Here is a 14,140-nt window from a genome sequence, read left to right as displayed (position 1 = left end):
ACTCTCTGGCTCAAGGCTGTCCTCCTCCTGCAAAGCCAGCAGTGGAGTGCTTTCCAGTCTCTCTATGCCCGACTACTGTTGCACTCTCCTTCTCTGCCTCTCACCCTCCTGCCTCCAAGGACCCTTGTGATGACACTGGGCCACCTGGATAATCCAGGATCACCTTCCATCTCAGAGCCTTAACATGACCACATCTGCCAAGTCCCTTTTGCTTTGTAAGGTGACATGTTCTCTGGGGATGAAGACATGGACATCTTGGGGGGGAGGGCATTGTTACCTGCCATAGCACCCGTGGATCTTGGTGGGAAGGGATATGTGGACCCAGTTCTAGAAAGCGGGGCATGAGGGTGGCTGTGGGGGTGGAAGAGAATTCTGGGTCCAGGGACCAGGGCATATCAAACAGCAGGCTCCCTGAATACCTGACCTGGATCTGATCTGAAGGCCCTTGACATGAGCCCAAGAACCCGGGCAAGGGAGTCCCCTTTCCAAAGCTTGGCTCTATAAAGTGGGAGATTCTTACCTGGGCCAATTTTGCCCCCAGGGGACACCTGGCAAAGACTGGAGAGATAACTGGTTGTCACAGCAGGGGAGAAGGGATGGCTAGAGGTGCTACTAAATGTCCTGTCCCTCCCACCAGGAAGACTCCTCCGGCCCAAAGGTCTGCAGCCTTGAGAGCGAGAAGCCTTGCTTACAGCAGAGCTCCCAACAGCTGCTTCCTGGCCTTGTCTCTCCAAACCCTAAGGGGCTCCCCGCCACCTCCTTGGAGGGTTTCTGCTCAGTGACCTTTGGCCTTTTGTGCGAGTCCCGCCTTCCTTGGGAAAGGCAGTTTTCAGTTTCTCCTGACCCTTGGCCTGCTCTGGGTACATCTGGGGGCGTTGAACACTCCTAACTGGGGAATGCAAAGGCCTAGGGAGATGGCTGGAAACACAGCTGTGCTTTCTCCTGACCCTGCCCAGCCCCACCTCGCCCAAGGCTGACCACTCTGACCTCTGGGTCCCCACACCGGGAAGGTGAGGCAGATGGTATGCTAAGGACACTGGTCACAGGGCAGGGACTAAGCTAGCTCACTCACAAGGCATGGGGCAGCAGGGGACAGAACCCATGACAGGAGGGGGGAGTTGGGAGTGGGACACCCCCTCCAGGTCCTTGTTGCTATTGCCCTACAACAGCCATGTCAGTGACACCCCTGGAGTCGGCTACGTTGCCACTGGGCTGGGGCAGGAGTGGAGTACCCTTCTTGCTCACCAACTGTGGAAGAGACCCCAGCACAGGTGGTCTGATTCACTGGTGGGGGCGACGGGGGCAGGTGCTGCCGAAACCAAAAACCCACACTGGGGTCTCAGCACTGTTGGTCCTCCCAAGAAGGGCCTGCTTCTTGTTCATGTGGCCAGCAAACCTTTGATGCCTACTGGGTGCCAGGCCCTGTGCTGGCCACTGGGGATGACAAGCCTCAACAAGCCCCTCAAGCAGCCACGGTGACTCGGGAGAGCAGGGTTCATGCTACCGACTGCTTAACTGAGCCAGACCCTCTGGCGGGGGTCTCCCCACCTTCCTCATCGCACCACCGTTCTCTTCTGTGGCAATGGGCTTAACGCATTTCTGGGGGAAGGGACCGGGGATGCCGGCCAGGGGAAAGGAGGGAAGCAAGGGTCTGGGCAGAGCAAGCCCTGGCGCAGCAGCAGAAAGAAGGCAGGACAACACATGTCCAGTGGGGCTGCCCTCGGTGTGAGTCCAGGAAGACCCTTGCTCCTGGGGGTAAGAGGGCTGCTCTGGGAAGATGGCCAGTCCCTGCAGCTGCTCCTGGATCCCCTCTCCTGCCACTGTGCGGGCTGTAGTTTATCTGGCCAGCTTCTGTGGATTTTCACGTGGCCCCTCCCTGGGCCTGAACCCCGATGTATGGCTCCCCAGGCTCCCATCAAGGCTCCAGGTCAGCCCCATCCACCAAAGAATGGGGTGTTCAAACCCCAGAATCCTGCGTCCTTAACTGCGGAAGGCTGGACAGTGCCCATGGGTGACGAGGGCCACCAGAGCTCCTGTGCCCACCCCTGCTGAAATTCTGCAAACTGTGGCAAAAATCCCACACTTACCTACCTAGCGTGACGGGCTGAACTCTGTGTCCTCTCCAAAATTCATGTGTCGCAGCCCTTACACGCAGGGCTTCAGGATGTGACTGTGTTTGGAGACAGGGCCTCCGAAGAGGTGATCAAGTTAAAATGAGGCCATGGGGGAGGGGGGGGCTAATCTAATATGACTGGTGTCCTTATAAAAAGGGGAAATTAGGACACAGATGTACACAGAAGAAAGACTGTGTGAGGACACGGGGAGAAGGTGGCTGTCTGCACGTCACGGAGGGACACCTCAAAAGAACCAGCCCCGCTGACACTTTGATCTTGGGCTCCCTGCTTCCAGAACAAACCATGAAGAAACAATTTTTTTAAATAAAAAAAAATGATTTTACTTAAAATGTACCTTACATACATATACTATCAAACGTTTATTTAGGGGTGTCTGGCTGGCTCAGCTGGTGGAGCATGCGACTCTGGAGATCTCAGGGGTTGTGGGTTTGAGCCCATTGGGTGCAGAGATGACTTAAAAACAAAATATTTAAATAAACAAACATTTATTTGATGTCCTTGATGTGAGGAAACAAATAGATCTCTGTTGTTCTAAAGCACCTAGACCAGGCCACTCTGTGATGGCAGCCAGAGCAAACTAATATGTCCAGGATGTACCTGAGTAAGATAGTAGCGTATTGGATGCCTAGGGGTCTGGGGAGGGAACAAAGATCAAGACATGACCTTGGTGGACAAACATTATATGTTCTCATTCATTTGGGGAATATAAATAATAGTTAAAGGGAATATAAGGGAAGGGAGAAGAAATGTGTGGGAAATATCAGAAAGGGAGACAGAACGTAAAGACTGCTAACTCTGGGAAACGAACTAGGGGTGGTAGAAGGGGAGGAGGGCGGGGGGTGGGAGTGAATGGGTGACGGGCACTGGGGGTTATTCTGTATGTTGGTAAATTGAACACCAATAAAAAATAAATTAAAAAAAAAAAAAGACATGACCTTGGTTTCTCCCCTCATTCATGTGGACCTAGTGCTTCCACTACACACTGAGGGTGGCCCCTTGCCTCCAAAGTCAGCCATCCAAAACCACTGGCCCTGGGTTGAACAGGGGAGTGGAAATAACACCCCAGAGATGCCACCATGAACCCATGACCCCCCAGCCAGCCAGGCTCTCCTTCTCCACAGTGGTCCATGCAAACCTTCTCGTAGGACCACTCCTCTCTCCTAGACCCACCCCCACAGTTCTTATCTGCATCTTATTTCCTCCTGACCACCCCCTTGGGGCTGGGGCTGGGGCCTCTCAGTGCTGGCAAGGCTGCTCCTTTCTCCACTCTCCCCCTCCATTCTTTCACCCTCAAGGGGAGGGCCCTGTAGGTGCAATTCTGGGCCCGTGGGAGCTGTTTGGCCCTGTGGCCCCATCCCCTGGCCCCTCCCTGCCATCCTCTGGGAATGTGTGACCTTGGGCCCACTTGATCCTCCCGTAAAATGGGGCTAACAGGCCCTAGCTCAGAGGCTTACCATGAGGACTGAACGGCACCCAAACATGGGGCATCTGGGCGGCACGGTTGGTTATGAGTCCAACTCTTGATCTCAGCTCAGGTCTTAAGCTCAGGGTCGTGAGTTCCAAGCCCTGTGCTGGACTCCGTGCTGGGAGTGGGGCCTACTTAAAAAAATAAATAAATAAAGATAAAAATAAAAATCTTAAAAACACGAACGGCATCCACATGGTGGTCAGCCTGGAGGCTGGGAGCCACTCTTACTCCATATGGCTGTGACCTCCTCCCCATCCTTTCTAGCAGATGTGCGATTCATTAAGCCAGCCTCATCTCTGGGCATTTAGATCAGTGCTAAGCTGAAGGTAACTCACTGCAGACTATGAGAAACATCTGCCAGCAAACAGCCCCTCCATGGGTGGCTCAGGATTACTGTCAGTGGTACAACCACGATGAACCTTTTTCTGTGCTGGGCAGGTGTCTTCTGATGGGTGTCTTTCCAACTTAACACATCTGCCACCCCGGAGGAAAGCCAGTGCTGGGGGTTCCAGCAGCGCTGGAATGATCTACACCTTGACTAGCCCTTACCCTTGGGCCCCTCCTTGATGACTCGGTAGACCCACTCTGAGGTTTGTTGACTCTCTCCTCCTGCGGACTGTTTCTGATCTTTGCTCCTTTGGTTCTTATCAATTTGCGTGAGCTCTTAAGAAACTGATAACACCTGTCTTGTTCCATCTACCCAACTTGTTCTCGGTTGCACATGTGCAGAGTTCAGTGTGCACAAGGCGCTCTGAGAAATGCTGCTGGGTGTGCTTTTGGCTATTTTGTCTGGGGAGCTGGGAGGTTTGAAGCCTTTGCGATCCAGGGAGCATGGGTGTTGCAGGGTGGGGCAGGACCTGGTAACACAAATACTCGGCCTTGGTGCTCCTGCCCCAGCACATCATGGCCAGGTGGGAGCCACCTTGCAGGTAGACCACGGCAAATCCGAGAGTCCCTGGCCTGCTTCCTGTGAGTGGATAAAGAACAAGGCTGGATAAGTGTCACAGCAAGTTGATGGCCTGCCAATGACCAATGAGCAGGAAGCCATTTCTAAAGAAAAGATTGGGGACAACAGTCTACTGGTTCCATATGACCCACCCATTCCACTCCTAGCTACAAACTCAAAAGAATGGAAAACATATGTTCCTATAAAAACTTGTCCGTGGGGCACCTGGCTGGCTCAGTCGGTAAAGTGTCTGCCTTTGGCTCAGGTCAAGATCCTGGAGTCCTGGGATTAAGCCCTGTTATTGGGCTCCCTGCTCAGTAGGGAGTCTGCTTCTCCCTCTGCCTCTCCTGCTCAGGCTTTCTCTCTCTCTCTTTCAAATAAATAAAAATCTTGGGACGCCTGGGTGGCTCAGCGGTTTAGTGCCTGCCTTCAGCTCAGGGCATGATCACGGAGTCCCAGGATTGAGTCCCACATCGGGCTCCCTGCAGCGAGCCTGCTTCTCCCTCTGCCTGTGTCTCACCTCTCTCTCTGTCTCTCTCAAGAATGAATAAATAAAATCTCCCCCCCCCCAAATTAATTAATCTCTAAAACAACAACAACAAAATTTGTCTGTGACATGTTCACAGCAGCATTACTCACCACAGCCAGGAAGTGGGAATAGCCCACACATCCAGCACATGATGAACAGATAAACAAAATGGGGTATAGCCCTATAGGGGATATTACTCAGCCATGAAGTACTAATTCCTACTCCAGCGTGGATGGAGGACCTTGCTGATGGGATGCTCAGTGAAAGAAGCCAAACACAAAAGGCCATGTTATATGATTCCATTTACACGAAGTGATCAGAATAGGCAAAGCCATGGAGTCATCAAACGCTAGGAACTGACAGCTAATGGGCATGGGTTTCTTTCTTTCTGGGGTGAAGAAAAGTTCTGGAATGAGACAGTGGTGATGTTTGTACAACTATGTGAATATATTAGAAACCCTTGAATTTTTACTTAAAAAAAAACTTTTAAAAAGCAGCACTGCAGAAAGCCCCACAAATACAGTGAAATGTTTATAAGCAAAACACGAAAGGGAACGTGTAGGTCATTAAATGGAAAAACCAGAAATCTTTAAAAAAGAAAATTAAAAGTGACAGCGGCAACTACAGTTGGTGTAAGAATGAGGGTGACAGAGTGAAGGAACACCTGGAAGTGAAAGTGATCGCTCCTGATAATCCTCCAGGATGACCAGGAAAGCCAGGCCACTCCGTGACCCCAGGAAACAGCAGCAGGGCCTTTCCTAACCTTTGACTTGATGAGAGATAAAAGCGCCCAGTGCTGTTCTTGCCAGCAAGATACTGCCGTGGAATGGTTATGGGTCAGTTGCCGAAAGATCATCCTGGAAAGCAAAATTTGCCACACTTGTCCAGGTCAGTGACCCATGTTATCTCTGGTGGTGGCATTCCAGGAGCGATGGGTTTAAGAAGCGAACCGGGCACCTAGGGGCTCAGTTGGTTTGGCGACCAACTCTTGATCTCAGCTCAGCAATCGATCTCAGAGTTGTGAGTTCAAGCCCCATGTTGGTCTCCACAATGGGCACAGAGACAACTTTAAAACAACAACAAAAAAGCGGAGCCCTTCCTGCTCTCTGGGGTGTTAACCACGTTAGACGCTCTGCTCGGTGCCGGCTCTATACGTGTCTCTGAGGTGGTGGTGCCACCTGCCTTTCACAAATAGGCAGACGGAGGCGCAGCGACGTTATAAGCACAGCAGTACCTGAAAGCAAGCCCTGCATTTCCATGTCTCCTCCAGGGCCGGGTCCTTCAGGTCGGAGATGTGCACAAATAGGAACCAAGGTGACTCACACCTGGAAGGGGCCAGTCCCCTTGGCATGGGGACAGGAACTCCAAACTGCTGCCCTGAAAATACATGTTGCTGCCTAAGGAAAAATAAATAAAGCTTCCTGTTTCTTGACACAACTGACCTATTGGGCACTTGAGATGGAATCAGATTGCAGCTCAGACTGCAAAGCGCATGAGTGCCAGAAGGCTCTCTGGGCTTGTTCAGGCCCGCCCGGCTTCTGCCCTCATAATGAGCGTCTGCTTTGATGCCTGTTTGGGAGCTGGCCAGCAAACGGCTCACCTGACAGAGAAGCCCATTTCTTGTGTCCCCCAGAAGAGCCCCCACCCATATTCAGAGCCCTGGAAATGGTTCAAATGCCACACCACTCCCCCCTCCTCCACCTCCGTCACTGGGTCTAACAAATCAGGGCACCTCCTTTTCCACATCTCACTGGCCACCCGTTCCCACTGATCCCACCTCATACACATCTGGACTCCTCCTCTCCATTTTCAGACCCCATCCCCTGCCCCGGGTTGTCTTCACAGCCTCCTGCCGATATGTCTCCATCCTTTGAAGTGTGTACACCACCTTTGCCTCTGGTTCTCTTCCTTCAAGTAAGTAAATAAATAAATAAGTAAGTAAATACACAAAATCAGTCTCTCATCTAAATTTGTCTTGGGTTCAAGACAAATTCTTTTATGTGCTCATTCCCCACGGCAGGTGTGTTAGTTCCTCGAGGCCACTGTGACAAATGACCACCCCCTTGGTGGCCTGAAACACCATACATTGATGCTCTTACGGCCCTAGAGGTCAGGTGTCAGCAGGGCTGCAGGCTTTCTGGAAGTGCTAGGAGGAAATCTGTTTCCAGGCCTTTTCTAGCCTCCAGAGGCTTTCTGCATTCCATGGCTCACGGCTCCTCCTCCACCTGCAAAGCCAGCAACGGGATCACCTCTTTCACATCTTTTCCAACTCTGGGCCTCCTGCCCCCGTTACAAGAACCTTGTGATTACACGTCCCATGAGGATCATCCATGACAATCCTCCCTCCTCCAGATCCTTAACTGAATACTCTGTGCAAAGTCCCCTTTGCCAGGTAAGGTCTCAGACCCATAGATGCTAGGAGATTAGGACATGGACAGTTTGGAGGGGCTGCTGTTCTGTCCCCCATAAGAGGACTCACGTACTTTTTCTGAAAAAGGCCTGATGGTAAATACTGTAGGCTTTGTGGGCCATATGGCCTCTACTCACCAGGACCAGCTACATAATTTTCAGGGCCCAATGCAAGATAAAAAATGAGGGGGCCTTCATTCATAGATTATTAAGAATTTCAAAATGGTGACAGAAGTGCAAGGCTTGGTGAGACTACACAGCGTGCACAGCCATGAAGCAGGCCCTGCCCGAGCAATCTGCCTCTGCCGCTGTGGCCAGAATGCAGCCATGGGCCATATGCAGACAACAGATGACGCTGTGTCACTATCAAACTTGACAGGACACCTAAACTATAACTTTCTCATGTCACATGATGCTATTCTGCTTTTGCTTTTGCTTTTGTTTTGAAGTAGGCTCCACACCCAACGTGGGGTTTGCACTCACGACCCTGAGATCAAGAGTCCTGTGTTCCACCTCCTGAGCCAGCCAGGCACCCTTCTTTTGTTATTTTTTCAACCACTTAAAAATGTAAACACCAGGGGCACCTGGGTGGCTCAGTTAAGCACCTGACTTTTGGTTTCAGCTCACGTCATGATCTCAGGGGTTGTGAGATCAGGCCCAATGGGCTCCACACCAGACATGGAGCCTGTTTGAGACTCTCTCTCCTTCTCCCTCTGCCCCTCTCTGCCCCCTCATGCACCTGCACTCATATACTCTCTTTCTTTTTTTTTTTTTTTCTCTTTCTTTTTTTTTTTAAGACTTTATTTATTCATGAGAGACACCGAGAGAGGCAGAGACACAAAGGCAGAGGGAGAAGCAGGCTCCTCAGCAGGAGCCTGATATGGGACTCGAACCCCAAGACCCCAGGATCATGACCTGAGCCAAAGGCAGAGGCTCAACTGCTGAGCCACCCAGGTGCCCCTCACACATTCTTCAAAAAAAAAAAGAGCAAACCTCATTCTCACTAACGGGTTGTACAAAAACAGGTGTGGGCTGAATCGAGCTGTAATTTGCCAGCTCCTGGTCTATAGGATAAAATCCCAGCATCTCTGCCTGACTTTCCAGGGCCCTTTGAAACCGGAGACAGACATCTCGCTAGTCCTACCTCACAATCTGCATCCAGCACTCCTGATGGCTCCTGGCTCCTAACAGATCCCCTGGGACAAATCCGAGCCTGCGCTCCTCTGGGTCCCTATGTCGAGCAGCTCTACCTCCCACCTGATCCCGCTGTATTCCAGATTGGACAATGCCCTCCGTGAGAGACGGTGCTCTGTGCCTATCCCATGTCACCCTGGCTGGATTTATGTGTCTACATGTCTTCCTCTCCCTTGGGGAGTGATGTGCTCAAGAGTGGGAATGCAGGCTAAGTCGTCTCTGTGTCTCCTGACCTCACAGGCCCTTAGAGCTTGCGCTTAGAGGGAGAGCAAGAACACCTAGAATTTTTTTTTGTTTTTGTTTTTGTTTTTTGTTTTTTTTTGTTTTTTTTTTTGAACACCTAGAATTTTGATGACTGGAGTGTACTCGGATTCCAACCCCTAAGAACTAAAACTATGCTTCTTGCCAAAAACAAAACAAAACAACCACCTGAAATCCAAGAACTTCCTATTTCAAATTCAGACCAAGAAAATAAAGATCTCTGAGACTAAACAGACCTGGGTTACAATCCTAACTGTCCTTACTAGACATATGCTCTTGGACAAGTCACCTCTCTTGCTCTTAAGACTGAGTTTCAATCGCCATGGCCCTCCAGGCCCTGTGTGACTTGCCCCTTCCAATCCCATGAGTCTCCTCTCCTGCCCATCTCCACCACTGGCCTTTCCTCAGTTCCTAAGTGTGCCAGGCTCCTGCCTGCCTCAGAGCCTTTGCACTTCCTGTTCTTTCTGCTTGAAACATTCTGCCTTCCCCTCCTTCGTCTCGTGACTTACCTTTCCTGCCTCAGTGGCAACCCCACTGATTTGGGAAGCCTTCCTGGCCATTCCAAAATGAGGTCAGGTTCTCCTGCTACATGTGTTGCTGGCACTCTGAATCTCCGCAGACTGTTACTATTTTGTTTATAATTATTGCAATTGTGCAATTTCTGATCATTATTAACAAAAATCAAATTTAGGGGCGCCTGGGTGGTTCAGTGGTTGAGCATCCATCTTTGGCTCAGGTTGTGATCCCAGTGTCCCGGGATTCAGCCCCACATCGGGCTCCCTGCAGGAAGCCTGCTTTGTCCTCTGCTTATGCCTCTACTCCTGTCTTTCATGAATAAATAAAATCTTAAAAACAACAACAAAAAAACAAGAATCAAATTTAATAAGCACTTCATGCCTCATGTTCCAAAGGTTCTGAAGGTGGGTGAATTCCTTTATTTTTCCCAGTGCCATCATGAAGTATTATAATCACCACCATTTCATGGATGGGGAGAAGGAAGCTCAGAGAGATTAAATAACTTACCCAAGGTTGTGCACCTCATCAATGTTGGAGTTGCCCTCTTAAGCCCGTTCTCACAGGTTGACTGTGACTTCTGTGAGGGCAGATGTCCCATCTGGCACAGTCACTGTTATATCCCCAGGGCCGAGCACTGGTACCGGGCATGCTGGGGCTGATTAAGAAGTATTGATGACCCAAAAGAAATGACACCCCAGTAGCAACAAGTGCTTCGAGTGCTTACATCTTGGTTTCTAACACTACTCTCTAATAAAAGGAACCAGGCAGGGAGAAATGGCTGATTCTAGAACTGGGACAGGAAATACATGAGATGAGCCTGGAGCATCTTATAGTACCAGAAAGGAAGTGCTCCCGAGAAAACAAAAAACCTCAAACCAAACACATTGGTGGGGGTATGTCAAAGGGCCACAGGAGCCAACCGAAAGAGCTCCCGATGGCCAAAGCTAGAACAATTCGAATAACAAGATAAAAGTAGTATTGGATTATAACCTAGAGCATGAAATAAATATCCAGCAGCCAGACTTCTATAATTAAATGATGGGTAAGCTGGACACCTAGGTGGCTCAGTGGTTGAGTGCCTCCGGCTCAAGGCGTGATCCCAGAGTTCTGGGATGGAGTCCCATATAGGGCTCCCTGTGGCGAGCCTGTTTCTCCCGCTGCCTATGTCTCTGCCTTTCTATCTGTGTCTCTCATGAATAAATAAATAAAATCTTTAAAAAAAAAAAAAAAAGATGGGTAAACTAATAAATCAGGGAGAAGAGAAAAATCTCCCATGGAGAAGAACTCCACATAATTTACATAGACATCTCACTCAAGGAAGAGAACGTATATCTTCACTCACTAGGTATGCGCTACACATGGTGATTTCCTTTCGAAGTGTACAATATATAAAGGGGGAAGGAAGGAATTTTATAGTGGAGAAACCTGACAAATGCTACCTCAGCCCGCAATCAAGGTTAACATCAACAGGTATAGATAATGTTGGTTAGTATGTATCCTTGATAAGAGGTGGTGAGAGTAACACTTCAACTTCTAGGGTCTTCCTCCCCCAAACCCAGCATCCCAGTCTTCTCAAAAGAAAAACACCAGACAAGTTCCAATAGAGGAGCATTCTACAAAATCCCTGGTCAGTTTTTATCAAGGTCATCAAAAACAAGTAAGTCTGGGGCGCCTGGGTGGCTCAGTGAGTTAATGACTCCCTTCAGCTCAGGTCATGATCCAAGGGTGCTGGGATCGAGCCCCATGTTGGGCTCCCTGCTCAGTCTGCTTCTCTCTCTCTCTCCCTCTCCCTCTGTACCTAACCCCACTCTTGTCTCAAATAAAAACCTTTAAAAAACAACAACAGGGCAGCCCCGGTGGCGCAGCAGTTTGGTGCCGCCTGCAGCCTGGGGTGTGATCCTGGAAACCTGGGATGGAGTCCCACATCGGGCTCCCTGCATGGAGCCTGCTTCTCCCTCTGCCTGTGTCTCTGCCTCTCTCTCTGTCTATGAATAAGTAAATTAAAAAAAAAAAAAAAACTAAAAAAAAACAACAACAAAGCAAAACAACAAGGAAAGTCTGAGAATCTGCCACAGTCGAGAGGAACCTAAAGAAACAGGACCACTAAGTGAGTGGATCTTAAAAGTTCTCATCACAACAAATACAAAGTATTTGTAATTATGAGTGGTACGGGTGTTAACTAAATTATTGTACTAAATATAACATATACATATATCAAATCATCATGCTATACATCTAAAACTAACATGGTACATGTCAATTATATCTCAAAGAAAGAGACAGACACAGAGAGAGAACCAAGACAACTAAAGGTAATGTGGCATCCTGCATGCGATTCTGGAAGGGAAGGAGAACATTAAGTAAAAGCAAAGGAAATCTAAATAAACTATGAACTGTGGTTCATAACATATCAGTAATGATTCATTGATTATAACAAATAGATCATACTAATGAAAGGTATTACTAATAGGAAAAACTGGGAAAATGGTAACTGTACTTTCTTTCAAATATTTTTCTCTTTTAAAAAAAAAATACTTTTATTTGAGAGAGAGACAGAGAGTGAGAAGGAGTAGGGAGAGAGGGCAGAAGCAAACTCCCTGCTGAGCCGGGAGCCCAACATGGGGCTTGATCCCAGCACAACCAAGATCATAACCCAAGCCAAAGACAGATGCTTAACCTATTGAGACACCCAGGTGCCCCTCAAGTATTTCTGTAAACCTCAGAGTGCTCCAAAAGACAAAGTCTATTAAGGAGAACAATAATATAGATAAATACATGAAGGAATTCATTTTTCCCCATGGTGATGATAATAGTTCCTGTTTCACCGAGCTACCCTGAAGATTTCACAGGAGAACGCGCATAAAATATGAAGCATGAAGTACACACTGGATTTAGAGCTCTGGCCACCATTCTACTAAATCTATCCCATCCACTGTGGGAGTCACAAGCTCTACGTGACCAACTTCAAACGAAGTAAAAATTTAGTACGTTAAACGGTTCAGTTCTTTAGTGGCACCAGCCACATGTCAAGTGCCCAAAAGCCACATGGAGCTGGTGGCTACTAAATTAGACGACGATGATAAAGAACACACCCATCATTGCAGGAAGTCCTACCAGAAAAACACTGCACTGAACGATGAATGGCATAGTGACTTGCTCAGTTCCTTCTGCAAATGCCATCTTCTCAACCTTCCCCATCTCCCTCTTTTTTTTTTTTTTTAAGATTTTATTTAGGGCAGCCCCTGTAGCACAGCAGTTTAGCGCCGCCTGCAGCCCAGGCGTGATCCTGGGGACCCAGGATCGAGTTCCACGTCGGGCTCCCTGCATGGAGCCTGCTTCTCCCTCTGCCTGTATCTCTGCCTCTCTCTGTGTGTGTCTCAATAAATAAATAAAATCTTTAAAAATAAATAAATAAAATAAAGATTTTATTTATTCATGAGAGAAAGAGAGAGAGGCAGAGACACAGGCAGAGAGAGAAGCAGGCTCCATGCAGGGAGCCTGACATGGGACTCAATCCTGGGACTCCAGAATCACGCCCTGGGCCAAAGGCAGGCGCTAAACCACTGAGCCCCCCAGGGATCCCCCATCTCCCACTTTCAACCTGCAACCCTCACATTCCTCATACCCTTTCTCCAACTTACTCTTTTTTTTTTTTTTTAAGATTTTATTTATTTGAGAGCGAGAGCCAGAGAGCACAAGCAGGGGGAACAGCAGAGGCAGAAGCAGGCTCTCTGCTCAGCGCTCAGCGGGAGCCGGACTTGGGGCTCGATCCCAGAGACCCTGAGATCATGACCTGAGTTGAAGGCACACAGATGCTTAACCAACCCAGCCGCCCAGGAGCCCTGTCTCCGATTTACTTTCCTTCTTACCCCTTTCCACTACTTGATGTGGAATTCTCTTCTGCCTCTGAGCTCTTGAAATGTAGCCAGTCCAATCTGAGATGCACTGTGAGCCTAAGACATGCCAGATATCAGAGGGGGGATGAGGGTAAAGAATGTAAAACATCTCATAACTTTTTATATTGATTACACATAGAAATAACATTTGGGACACGTTGAGTTAAATAAAACGTATCATTAATAGCAACATCACTGTTTGTTTTTTTTTTTTTTAACTTTTCTGTAACACAGCTTCTAGAAAATTTAAATTATGCACCTAACATTTGTGGCTAATGTTTGTGGCCCGTTCGCTGCCCAATCCACATGACTGGCATATACTAGACGCTCAATAAAATTTTAATGAGGGTCTGGGAACCCGCTAGCTCCAACAGTCAACACGGATGTAAGGCTGACCACGTCTCATGCTCCACCTCCTCACCATACCAGATAAGGAAACTGAGGCCCGGCGAGGTGACGTCAGCTCTTTCCCAACGGCACGTAGTGCGGAAACGTCGGGGTCGGGATTCGAACCCGGGTCCTGTCCCCACAGCCCTGGCGTGCTGACCATTCCTACCTGGCAGGCAGGCGGCGGCGGCGGGAAAGACAGGCGCGGAGCGCACAGCATGCGCTCGACAAGGGGCGCGGCTCTTCGGCCACCGCCTTCCGTCTGCCTCCATGGGCCGGGCCCCAGCCGGCCCCCTCCGCGGCCATCACCGGCCACCCGCGTCTCCGCCGGCCGCCGAGCCCTTCGCAGGCGGCGCCGGCCGGAAGTCCCGCCTCCGCCGCGCGCCTCGGGGCGCCCAG

At 49.4% G+C, this 14,140-nt stretch overlaps 1 long non-coding RNA gene across 6 annotated transcripts; it reads right to left on the bottom strand.

Moving 5' to 3' along the window:
* Positions 1 to 2,327: 2,327 nt before the first annotated feature.
* Positions 2,328 to 14,111, bottom strand: LOC119877332. Of its 6 annotated transcripts, none has more exons than XR_005375165.1 (6): positions 13,911 to 14,106; positions 13,328 to 13,411; positions 9,966 to 10,113; positions 6,313 to 7,303; positions 3,590 to 4,570; positions 2,328 to 2,588 (listed from the first exon to the last, which is right to left on the bottom strand). It is a non-coding gene; the product is annotated as an uncharacterized LOC119877332 (long non-coding RNA). The 6 variants fall into 6 exon arrangements; XR_005375167.1 differs by lacking the exon at positions 2,328 to 2,588 and having other exon boundaries at positions 2,958 to 4,570; positions 6,313 to 6,986; positions 7,178 to 7,303; positions 13,911 to 14,111; XR_005375168.1 differs by lacking the exon at positions 2,328 to 2,588 and having other exon boundaries at positions 2,958 to 4,570; positions 6,313 to 6,475; positions 6,856 to 7,303; positions 13,911 to 14,110.
* Positions 14,112 to 14,140: the final 29 nt, after the last annotated feature.

This window comes from Canis lupus, chromosome 20, assembly GCF_011100685.1.
Source record: "Canis lupus familiaris isolate Mischka breed German Shepherd chromosome 20, alternate assembly UU_Cfam_GSD_1.0, whole genome shotgun sequence".
NCBI classification, from domain to species: Eukaryota; Metazoa; Chordata; class Mammalia; order Carnivora; family Canidae; genus Canis; species Canis lupus.
This window is presented reverse-complemented; position numbering and strand designations above follow the sequence as displayed.